General features: G+C 37.2%; 1 protein-coding gene across 9 annotated transcripts in view; it reads right to left on the reverse strand.

Annotated features, from left to right (window-relative positions):
• The window catches only part of ERBIN (erbb2 interacting protein), a 119,054-nt gene extending 105,705 nt beyond the window's left edge, over positions 1-13,349 (reverse strand). For 5 of the 9 annotated variants that reach the window (XR_001866128.1, XM_017747080.1, XM_017747079.1 and 2 more), the window contains exon 1: positions 13,165-13,349. The gene's annotated coding sequence lies outside the window, so the exon portion shown is untranslated. The remainder of the gene's footprint in view (positions 1-13,164) is intronic. The other 4 variants (XM_017747077.1, XM_017747075.1, XM_017747076.1 and 1 more) reach the window with 1 other exon arrangement.

Below are 13,349 nucleotides of genomic sequence, written 5' to 3' on the forward strand. Positions count from 1 at the left end.
GCTTTATAAATTAAGACTCCTTTAAAGTAAAGGTGATAACTTGATTATTACTGGTATTTTTCTTTTAGTACAAAAAAGATGTATCAAAAACCATATGCAAGCATATTTTAATGCTCACAACAGCAGAAGTTGACGGCAAAATTCATTTATGCGTGTCACATTTATAATTTAGTCTGCCTTGGATTCATAGTTTTGGTAGAGGGGGCAGGAGGGAGTAATTAAAAAAAGAAAAATTTGCCATGCTAAATATCTACAGGCAGCCAAGAAGAAACAAGGATGCTCCGTCAATCCAGTAAACAGGTTGGTCCGGACACTGACTGTATCAGTAAGCTATACTGTACAGAACTGAAAGAAATTTTCAGAGGATGTGGTCTGAACCTCAAGACACTGTTGCTTAGCATGTGCTGTGCATGTTTTTGCAACAAAAAGTCAATTACTTGCCTACAAAGCAATGCTTTCAATTTACTAAAGACTTGAGGGAATGGGAATAAAGCACACAAAAGTACATGGCCATACCCAACATGGTAAGTTCAAAATTTACATACACTTACTTTCTTTTAACCAAAGCAAAAACCCTTTTTAAATTCCAAAGTGACCAATACAAGGAAGTGCTTTGTAAAGAGCCACTATTGACAGAAAGTCTCAGTTTTTCACTTCAGCCTAATACTAACATTAAAAAATTTTTTTTAAATATTCAGTTAATATCAACCTGTAATTCAAGCCATACACTGAATAGATTTACAAAAATTGATATTTACATACACAACAGTGTCACTGATCTAGACGTATCTTTCACGTCCCACTGTTCTTAAAATGTAAGTGAAGATACACAAAATGCAGTTCTTCCTAGAGCATCAGAAAGCTGCCACTTTATAATAGGTGATGCCCATGACTTAGAGCAGAATGCAACTTACTTCCAATCTTGACGGTAAAGGTGATTTGTCCTAAATCAAGCCCATAAAATAAGACATTTTCTATTAACCCTCAGATGTTTGGATGTAAAGCAATGTTAGTAATTGGTATGGATGAAACCAGTCTCTACAGTGCACCCAAGTTTCTCATCTAAATTCCTCTTCTACATCCCATCCTACTAACTGATTAACTTAGAGCCACCCACACCATGCACCTCGAAAAAAGACTTAATAGTAAATATTGATAAGAAGAAATAGAAACAGGTTTTTTTCATTTAAAAAAATCCTTCAATGATGCTGTCTTCTGGTCTGCTTCCAAATCAACATTACCAAGGTCTTGGAGAGCCTAAGGAGAAGGGACATATTCAGGGAGAAACCACAAGAAAGGATGAAACAAAGCATAACAGTGAATATGCTTCCAAAAGTCAAAACAGTTATATGTCATGGTTAATTAAATCATACAGTAAAATTAAGTTACACAGTACCTTAAAAAGAAACAAAACAACCAAAGATGAAACAACACAACTGTTTAAACGGAGAGGTATAAAATAGATATTTACAACCAACAGCAGAGAAAAATCTTAGAAAAGAATTTTGGAATAAATGCAAGGAGGCAAAAAAAACCCTGTAGAATCCCTAGCATAATTTGTCTATTAAAACCAGAAATGACAAGTGCTTTGATGACAGTTTCAGTTGGTTAAAGAGTGAGAAAAGACAATATATTGTATTTGTTGCAAGTACACTGCAATTTGTAACATTTGCATGTTCCAAAAGGCAAACCCCAATTTTGTGTCAAGATTATGCTTTGTGGAGGACTGCATCAACACTATGACAGTAGCACATCCAATTTGAACAGAGGCATGTGAAGTAATTTCCAAGTCTGTTTGAAAATTAATTCCTGCTACTCATGATGACAAGGGCTAAATTGCAAGTAAGATTTAACTTGATATTTCACACTGAAAATATCAGCAAACCAGGCCAGACTCAACAGAATTAACAGATAGTTCTAAGGTGCAGGGAGGAGCAGGATGCCCATAGATACTTGCTTGTACACCTGAAGTACATTTCAGATACACAAAAGAACGAAAGGAAAACATAGGCCTGAGAAAACATTTCTTTGTCTTAATACTTCTGGTACTTCCTACAATTCAGTAGCTACAGAACCCTCCTGTAGCCACTGATAGCTGGGAGACAAGCAGAAACACTGGAATTAACTGTGCTTGAACAGGTCACACCCCCCCTGTGGCTAGCAGGACCACTACTCCTTCACAAAACACAAGATTTGGTGATTAGAATGAAGATAAACATCACACTTCAAAGAAGAACAAAGGCTGAGGAGGAGGAGGAAAGCTCAGGTATACCGGAACATGTTTCTATAGATTTTCTCATAACTATTGCAAAGAAGGCTGAGACCAATCAAACTAACACACACCAGGATCAGGGAAGGCAATTGGACTGCCAGAACAAATACAAAAGCCGGCAATAACCCAGCTGACTTGGTCCAAAATACAAACAGGCAACTCCAGGATTTACCTCATCTCTCAGCAGATAAGCACATCTTTAAATGGTGGTACCATTACCATGGGACAGCTGAAAATCTCAGGAAGTGGAATTTAAACCAGAAAACAAACACAGCAGCACCTCCTTTTTCAATCCAAGAGACAAGAACATATCAAGCTTCCAACACTGCTTCACAACTGATGTCTTACAATCACTCCAAAAAAGCACAGAAATTACAGTAGTTATGGCCTCCGCTACAGCCTCTGCTTCATGTGAAGCTACTCTATTACTAAATGCTTGTTTTAAACAAATCCATGCCTTCCACAGCTATGAAAGTAAAACACTTGCCCTGTCTTCTCTTTCCGGGACCTCTCATTTCTTACACAAGACTGAACAGCAATTAGGATGTTACATAAGTTAATTTACCAAAGTTAATTTTTACCTCCACTTCTAATCATAGTGATTGAACAGAAAGAACAAACAAGAGAAAAACATTCAGAAAGAACAAGCAAAATTTCCTTAGAAGATATGTACTTCATTCCTCTGGCTTAAAGAGGCTTTTAAAGGCTTTTAAATTATTTCAGGTAAGTAAAAATTGTGCAATATACTAGTTAGAAACTAATCATGATGAAATTACAGATTCTAGATACACACGTATTTTTCTATCTACCACCTACTTTGCCAATATGGAATAATAAGCAACAAAACGCTAGGCCTTGGGCTTGTGTCTTTATAAACTCTGCAATATTTGGAGCTATTAGTTGTAAATGTTCTTACTCCTTGTCTTGAGAACTTGTTGGAATTAGACACTGGGCAGAAGCAAAATCTTTCACTGCTTATTTCTATCAACCATGGTTGATATACTTCTCTCACAGTGCTGTAAAGAAACACATATGCTACTAGCCTTAGGAAAAAACAAACAACCAACCAAAATAAAACCAAAACCTCCAAAGAACGAAGTAAACCAAATCACCCACCAAACACCTGTATACTGTGCACAGGCCTATATATCCAAAGAGGAAAACATAATTATCTTTTTCCTATTTCTTCATCCTTATTGATAGACTCCTGGTTTCAACTTCCATCTATGGCATATATAAAACAAAGAAAAAATAGGGGCTGGGGAAACAAACAGTAGTGAAAATGCTAACAGTGTAAGTCAGCAATTGGTATTTAATACCATCCTCACTACAAAAAGTCCTTTTTAAGCCCTTAACTCAGGAAATAAAATAGGTTTGAAAAACATAATCACCACATTCTATTTCACATGAATATGATATTTTTATTCGTTTGACATATGTTGCTTCCTGAATGGATTTAATGTATTTTGGCATTCCAGAACAAAACTGCTCTCAGTGTTTGGCACTTCATGTACAATGCAGCCAGGAAGCCACTCCTTAAGACTATGCAGCCATCTGCAGCAGATACCAAAGGTTTTTGACAAGCAAGCTGCACTGCTGTAAATATGCAGTATTTAACTATAAAAGTTCTCATCCATTAATCAGACTCTGCACGTAATTGGCTGCAGATAAATTCAGGTGACCTGCAACACAAAACAGGTCAGCACAGAAAACAGAAAGGGGAAAAGATAATTTAAAAAAGAAACCATTTATTATTAGAAGATTACTGGTTATTTAAATTAATTATTTTGCTTACTAAATTGTATGTCCACACATAAAACCCCAGGCCCTGATGCTCTGCCTTACATGCATGCCCCCTCAAAAATGCAATTGCCAGAATTCCTGCCTAAACCTAGGACAGATCAAACAACAGAGGTCAGAAGAACACAGCAGGCCCAGAACACCCGAGATACAAAGTAAGCAGATACTGGGTCCATGGGAGGGGAAGGAAGAACCACACTCAGAAAACACTGCTGCACCAAATCCAGGTTACGTAACTCAATCTATGGTAACAGAAAGATAAATGGAGTTCAAAGTACATGTGGGTATGTATGTTCATTCCCCATTTTGAATTTGGTAGATTTCAAAAAAATATATATCCTACCAAAAACCACAAATAAATATGCATTCCAACACTTAAAAGACTATGCAGTGCCCTAATGGAAGCTACTGCTTGAAGAGAAATAGTATCTAGAACTAGACTTCCATTACATTTTACAATTCCTCCCCCTTTAAAGAACACTTCTGTCTCTGTGTTCTAAGTATTATCCACTTCAACAAGCTGGTTTGGTTTTTGTTCTTACATGTTTAATATAAAATGCAGTACTAAAACCAGAAGCTTTTATTCACAATGCAGCTTTAAAAAGTTTTACTTTAATACAGCTTTTTCACTGCTACAATAAGGAGCAGCCACTATTTTTTAAAAAAGCAAAGGTTCAAAAAAACAAAACAAAAGGCTGTATTTTCCAGACTCTAAGTATCTTGTCCCTCTAGTTTATACAATAATTATACCACATATTACCTCAACACTATTCTTAGCAGTTTTAAGAGTTACTGTCCTGGACATATAAAGAAACCCCTGAACCTACTTAGCTCTGTCTGTTGTTCTTCGTTACATTAATTCTACCACCAATACACAGATCCTGATACATCCCAATTAGCTGTTCACAATGGTGATGCAGAAGAATTACTCCTCTCTGCACTGGCTGTGGTTCTAACTACAACACTCTTCAATCTTCCGTGTGCATAAGCACCATTATTCTTGTCCTCTATTCACTCAGCTTTTCTCTCACAATGCATATTTGATTTTTGCCAATTTATAATCTCTTTTCATTCCCAACACAGTGATGAAACATTTAAGTTAGTATTTTTGTACTAAATTGTCTTTTCCTTTACTTAGTGTTGCATCCCTTTAAGTGAATGGAAATGAAAGTGAATGAAAGAAAAGAGAGCTATTACGTTATTTTTATTTTAGTCTATCAGGCATTTTGCAGGTAAAATAAGCAACTGATACAAAAAAAATTAGAAGAAAGCTATTCTTGAATGGTTTCTTAAGTACTTTTGCCTCTTTAGATAGGAAAGAACAATAGTTTACTGCTTAGAATAAAATTTTTATGAATAACTTAGAATTTAGACAATTATATTTAAGTACACTTCCTCTTAAAAGTGTTGTTTTCAATAGAGATAATAATTCACTATCGGAAGCCAAAACCAAGTTTTTCACCTGACAGGAGATTTAAGATGAACTAAAGAGTCTTCTTTCTCATCAAAATGCTAATTACAGCCTCAAAACTGAATTCAAAGTTGATTTAATAATAACTTTAAGTGTTACTTAACTTCTAACACACTGTGCTTTCCAGCATGAGAAAAAAATAAAGAAAAAAATACTTTGACACTACTGCAGTAAAAAGTGGGACAGTGCCATACTGGTTTGCTATTACTACGTCACCCTCTTTTCTCAGAATAGGAAAAACTGACTGAGGAGGACAACGTAGGAATTTCAGAGAATTTCATAGCTGTGATTTCCAATAATTTGAACTGTCCAGTGTATACTTCAGACTTCTCAAAGATTAAAACCAAGTTAATACAAAACTGGGGGAAATGAGTAACATTCCGATTTTGAGGGAAAGTTATTCCTCTGTAGATCTTTCATAGTCTGAAGCTGAAATTGAAAATTTGGTGAAGATTCAACACAAGTGGAATGATGCGTGAGCTATGGATCTAAAATGAGCAAATACATATTTAAATTCAGTGGAAATAAGCAGGGACTCACTCCACAGACAAGAGGAAGTACTGTTTTTAAAAGGTTAAGGAACAACTTGTTGGTTCTTCATTGGTTAGTTTATGTAAAGGGAGAAGCAAAGTAAGAAAGAGAATAAGACAAAAATATTGATTAAACACGTTTCTCTCCCACTCTAACGCTTTCTCCTAACCTGCTCCATTGACAAGGCCACAATCTTTCTCTTGATGTGTCACCATTTGCTCTGCAAAACCAATTCAGTAACTGATGTCATGAAAGACTACAGTCAGGACATTTGAAATCTTGACAATACGTCTCCAACAGATCCCACAATTTCCCACAGAAAAATCCCACAGAAATGTTTGCCTGCTTTACGATCTTTTTCTAGTAAAAAAAGCATTGCAAAACCACAGAATGATTCCAGAATCCTCAGCATTTCTTCTGCTTTGTTTCAGTAAAGCAAAACAAAATAAATCCTCCCTGAAAAATTGATGAACTCACCCAGATAAATACAAATGAAAGAGTAAATGAACCTCAAGTCTTTTAAAATCTATTTTAAGTATATCTTGCTTTCCTAGTACTTGTATTACTTTCATTTTCGTTTAGTTAGGTTAAATACCTGGTAGCAGACCCAAAGCCTTAACATGTAAATTAAAAATAACATACTGGAAGAACAGGATTGTCTGATAGTCACAGAAGGCCCACACCCTCACAAAACATTGTTCAGGAAAACAAAACCCTCCTAAAAAACACAAATAAGATATAGATGAACAATTTTATAGTAAAATAGTAAAGCTCTGAAGGCTTTTTCTTCTCCCATATCAATGTTTCTGATCGTATCCATCAGGATCAGAGCCAGATGGATTGACAAATTCTGAGTTCCAACTATTTTCACTCCCTGTCACATTCTGAGAAGATGGTTTAACATGTCTATTTCCATCCTTTTTCACTTCTTCTTACTTAGAGTCATTAATATTTGTCACCTTGTTTTTAACAGTTTCCTGACACCCATATGCGAACCAACAACAGTGACCTGAGAAAAGTCACAAGTAAAATTGTAGGTTTGCTCCAAATACTATTTTCTAGCACTGCACACTCAATTCCCTTTGCCTGTAACTCCTCCAAGTTTAAAGAACTCATTAGTTACTTAGAATAAATCACTCTGTGTAAGTTTACTACAGCATAGCAGACATAAATGGTGTAAAAACTGAAGAGGTATGAATCAGGAAGAAGTGAACTTTTGAATTTTCTCCCTCAGTGATGAATTTTAGTGCCAATCCCTAAAAAATATAGAGCAGTTCAGAAATTAAATAACCAACAGAGCTCCAGGGTTAGCACCACATATGATTATGTGACCAGAAGTAACCCAAAATTAGTATGTTCTCCTAAAAGGAGCTAACTACCAACCTCACATTCCAGGCCACCACATACAAACATGCCACAGCAAGCAAACATACCAGCAGCAGGAGATCAGTGAACACTATCTGTTGTCAGCATGTTCACTGATCCTCCTTCAACTAGACCTACCTCAAAGGCCAAAGTGGAACCTAAGTAAATTAAACATCCAAATATTACACTCAGTAGCATAAGCATGGAGACTGAGCATTTGCAAAGCATTTAAGTCACTAAAGATTTAGACTGCTATGTTGACACACTTTTCGGTTTAATTTTACTGAAAATACAGGCCTCAGTCTTCTAAATACTACTGCAGCCAAGCTTTATGTTGTCTTAACCACAAGCATGCATAAGCACATACAGATTTTTAAGCAACATCTTTCCACAGACAAAAAAAACCCCTGTAAATCACAATAATAAATGTTCTCCGATACCCAGCCTCAAATATAAAACGCCATGATATCTTCAGGGTTACTTGTAAGACAAAAGACCTGCAGTAACTTGCTCAAATTGCTGACAGTTGGATTGCTCTTCTAAACTATTATTTTTCCTCTCTGGTAGAGTAATGCCAGGCAGACAACAGTCACCTGGGGAAAAAGCAGCAGCTCTCAAATCTTAGCAGTCTATCAGAAGCCTGGAAACACTTTCCACCATTAAAACACTTACAATGCTATCTACAGTCATTCTGGATGTGACACTCAATCTGTGAATGACACTCAATCATCTGGCACCACATTTCAGATGCTTCTGTACATGCACTGATGTAGCTTAAAGCACCTATGCCCTCTCTTCTGCTTCTCAAAACTTGGAAGTCTTGAAAGATACATACTGAAAAACTCCAACGACAAGGAGAGCAAGGAAGGCTGAAGAAATCATTTCTGCAAAGATACTAATCACATACCCTACATCACGGGACAGAGGACAAAGGATGAAACTTCTCTTCCATAACTGTCTAGGAAGATGGAACCCCTTATGCAGCTGCTACAGGAACTTCTCATGCCAACTGGAGTTGAAAACTGGTGAGAAGACTCCAAAGGCAGCAGTAAAACTCAAAGCACTTTACTTCAAAAACCAAGACCATCCTTCTGCATCTGTTTTTAGTATCAGAACTTCAAATATTTTGAATTTATTTATTTATTGGGATTGGAGCTTTCTCCAGTAAGGAGAATAGAGCCCTGACCACTTTGCAGGAAAAAAACATGGATTCCAAATTAAGACTTAAATTATAAGTGTTTCACTTCAAGTATTTGTAATTTTTACTAATAGTTCAAACCACCGGAGCTTCTTCCACTCCTAAGGTTGGCCTCAGACAACTGACACAAGAAGTAGCCCTTGAGCACTACAAGCTCACAGCAAGACAACTATAACCCAACCTATACAAACCATCTTATCTAATTAGATTGAGCCTCATAAGGCTTGTTTACCTTCTGACATTATTACAACTACCAGGACCTCCACAGCAGCCAAGATTGTTCGATTGTCCTCAGAATCTGCTTAATCATCACTGTCTATTCTTACACATAGTGATCACTTAGTATCAAGTAACTACAAATTCCTTCCAAGAACAGAAAGAAACTAATCTACTTTTTAATTTAAACTTTTACTTTTAAACTTTTAACTTAAACTTTTTACCCTAGGCAAGAGACTTGCAAAGCTGATGTTTTCCAACATAAGTACACTTCAGTTTGGTTTCCTTTAAACCAAAGGAAGAGCTTTTCTCAGTTTTATTTCTCAATTATGCGAAGTCACAATGTATTCTTAAAGGTGGAATTACACCCTAGCATTGAAATATCATGCTTCTGCATCCCCTTTAGGGAAAGTACAAAGAGTAATAATTCAAATACCTGTACTGAAACTTACGCCTCAGAGAAACAAGTATCTTAAAAAGAACTGGTCACTAATGATGCTCCTTTGGATCCACTGAAGTTCAGAAGCAGGTCCCACCTGGGTCACCAAAACTTAACAAAAATCGGTAAAAATAAAATCTCCTTACCACCAATGTTGCATTAAGAAGCAGGCGTTCTTTATTTGGCTGGATGCACGAGAGGATAGCTCCTCCTAAATACCGCGCATGCTGAGTACAGGAAAAGCTCCTGTTTATATACTGTATTTTACATACATATTCATTGATTTTCCTGGAATAAACACATATATGATAATCATTTCCCCAAAATCATTAACATATTTTCCCTCCCCTTTACACATGCATCTTCTGCCCTGGGGGTCTCTTTGGTGGTCCCTGGTGGTCAACAACCCCAAAGTTATAGCTGACTGCTTGGGAACTGATAAAAGCTGGCATAACTGAGCTGGTTGCTTTCCAGTTCTTCTTCCTAAAGAATAAGCATTGTGCAGTTCCATAGGCCAGTGGCTTTTGAAGAATAAGCATTGTATTAGCCCACCAGGTGCTAACGATTTTTCATCGGCAACAATGAGGGCAAGGCAGCAGAAAAAGCCCAATTATCCTGAGATTACTATATAAGAAAAATACTATTGATTCCAGCATAACAATTTTTTCCATTTTAATTAGATGAGACATACATAAATCTCTCCTAAATCCTTACTTTGAAACTGTACATTTTTAAGATTTGACTCACAATACCTGAACACCATATTCTTAGTTCAACAAGAAAGCTGTATTTCAGTGAAGTAACCTTTTTACAACAAAAAAAAATCCTTAAAATAACTCCCATACCCTTGGTTAAATACAGGCTATTTACTACTCAACCCACCTTCAATGTTTTCATTCTGATATGAGATGTGTCCTCTGACGCATTGTTCTACTTACTCAAAAGCTGACAAGCTAAAATACCAATGTTTATAAATCTTCCTTTTCCAGATAATCTTCATTTAACTATCTATTTCAAATGTCACCATCAACATCTGCATTCTCACATAGGAATACAGTCTACTATTTTCATATCTGTATGAGTAACTCTTCCATCAACTCAACCAGTAACTCATTTGGAAAAGGTTAGATTTCTAATTCCTCTATGTGGATTAAATGTCAGGCATTTCTTCAGCAGATCAGGTTATTCTACAGGGAGAATCTGCTGAAGGTATGACATATCAAATATTTGATCTCTACACAACATTTTCCCTGAAAGATTTTCCTTTTGGCTTGGGAGCAGGAAGGACAAAAACAAAACAAGAACGCAAAGCAGACAGACAGTGATTCATTACAGCCCTACAGGAAAGCCAAGTTGAGGAATTCGCTCCCATCCCCTTCTATTTCTAGAATGTACTGCTAATATACAAGGTATAATGTATGTTACACATGTGTAAGCCTTTCCTTACCTTTGATCTTCCAAGCATGGCTCTTAATGCCTTGGACTACAGACTCTCAGCAAATTCCACTGAGAACAAATCATAACACTGTTTACTGAGACCATCAGCTTAATACACTAAGAAACTATCAATCATTAATATTTTCTCCACAGAGCCCTCTCACCCACTCTGTATGAACATGACATGCAAATTAATACCCTACAGAGCTTTATGTGTACACTAAGCATTATCTACTGCACAGCTTATACATATGATAGATCTATTCATGTTTTCACTAATATGATAATTATCTTCATGATAATCATGTTCCATAGTATGCCATATGCTGGAACTTCTAGCTCTTTGATTGCAAGCATACCTTCTTAAAATTAGTGATGTTTACTTGAGCTTAATTTAATTCATGAGTAAGAACCAGCCAGGTCAAAAGAACATTTCCCCAAGCCATCAACACACAGCTATAAAAGTGCTGTTTCAAGAACATGAGCTGCCATGTGTAAGCTTAAATAATTTTGTTCATAATAAGAATATCAATGTCAGACTGATTTTTAGTTGAGATCCTTGATCTCAAGAAAGAATACATCCCTTCATAACTCCCAAACTATGTCAACGACATGAATGGCATTCGATGATATAACCATGAGCTGTAAGCAGTACTGAATTACACTTTCATCATTAAAAAGGGCCTTATCCATAGCTACCATGGTGACAAAACACTAGCGTAAAAAGTTGTGCCTCCACTACAAAGAACTATTCTTCTAGATGGCATTGAAAAATATCAAGTGCATCATGAGAAACACAAAAGGGCTGAAAAGAAACAAAATTGCCTTGATTACGAACATAGTGGTTTACAACTAAATTTGTCATGCACGGCTACAATTCCTCACCCTCCCCTCAAGAATCTCCAGTCATTATTGGGACTAAAACACTGCTCTGGAAAGGGATGGTTCTTTTTAAAAGGATTACTCTATTCAGACTTTCTGCCAAGCATCAGCCACATAAGGAAAGCAAAGTTCACTGCCATTTATTTTGTCCAGACCTTTCTGATGCCTAAGAATAACCCTTATTGCTGCCTGGAAAGGTAAGTCTAGAAATTTCAAGTCAAATCATTTGTTATCAGCCTCTGAACCCGCTTTAGTTGACATTTTTCCTTACAGTATATCAAACAGATGGAGTTGGATTACTTTTTCTTACAGTACTAAATTACTCCATGTTGTTGAAGAACTACATACGTAGGAGCGTTACAAATTTTGCACAGAAATTACTTTGTCCAAGACTCCCAAATACCAATACATGCCAGACACTGGCAAGACTGAAGCATACACATCCTATCTGACCAACATGTTGCTTCTGAGTTTGACAAATAGGAACAAACATTCCAGAGGTATGGCTTCTACCTCATCCTGAACATTCACAACGTGAGAAATTCCTTGCCTTCACGAAAGAACTAACCTATAATTGCCTCTTTGAGGCATGTGAAATAAACACGCATCTAGTTGGCATAACAAGCACCAGAGGTACGAAACCTTTCACCAAAACTTCACATTTAGTTTCCCCTTCAACAGCTTCAAAAAGGAGTTCTTCGAAAAATCAGAAAGGGGAAAGTGATCATTAAAACCAAACAAGGCTACATTAACAGCTTTGATTGCATGCACTTAGAAGTCAGACAACTAGCTATCGGCTTTGGTTTTGTTTTGTATTTTGTTTTAAATGAAGATTCTTAAGGAACTTCACAAGGATCAAAATTCAGGAGAGACCTATGCTAGACAAGCTGAAAAACAAGCAGTCCAACTCATCGCTTTGAGAACAGAGAGGGCAAAGGGGAAGAAGACGGGTGACTGCAGCAGTCGAGGGTGGAAAAACTGCGACATTTACAGATGACCAGGAGGGCATTTTTTATAAAGAAACTCAACAGCAATCCTGAAGTAGTCCGGCCAGACACTAACCGATATTCCAGAAAACAAGGCAGACATAAGAAGCACAAAGCCTCAAGATCTTTCGATCAAATAAAACATACTACATCCTTCATGACTTTCTAATTTCCCGAGAAGTTAATTATACTCGCAGAGTTACCAAACGTTTTGGAAGGGAGGGAGCTGAAGCAGCAGTTACGCAGTCTCGCAGCTCCAGCTCAGTGCCTTCTCGGACGGAACAAAGAAACTTCTGTGTCCGATGAGATTAAAAACTTTCGGTCTCACAGATTCTTTCCTTGCCTCCATGAAACCAGCACCTCGGTTCACACGTTTAGGCGAGACGGGAGGAAACACAATGAGAGCTAAACTATGCAGGCCAAGGCGGAAAACACAGACAAAATGTGAAGGCCAAAAACAGGATATAAAACGATGCGTGAACTCCTTGCTTGTTTTCTCCACCCCTTCCCAGAGGAAGGATTTTTCTGTTGTTTTGTTGCTGCTGACCCCAAGCCTTCCCCATTTACCTTATCTGTCGGGGCGTCTAAACCAGATCCAGCAGGCAGGAGTTTCTTCCGACCCCAAGTTAAATCCAATCGAGTTTTCCTAAGGGAGGAAGAGGGCAGAGGCCGGGGGAAGAAGAAAGAATGTTACCAGCTTTCACCGAGGACAGGGGAGCCCGTGTGCACGGGGAGAAGGCAGCACAGCAGCC

Source organism: Corvus brachyrhynchos, unplaced genomic scaffold (assembly GCF_000691975.1).
Source record: "Corvus brachyrhynchos isolate BGI_N302 unplaced genomic scaffold, ASM69197v1 scaffold131, whole genome shotgun sequence".
In the NCBI taxonomy this organism is placed as follows: domain Eukaryota; kingdom Metazoa; phylum Chordata; class Aves; order Passeriformes; family Corvidae; genus Corvus; species Corvus brachyrhynchos.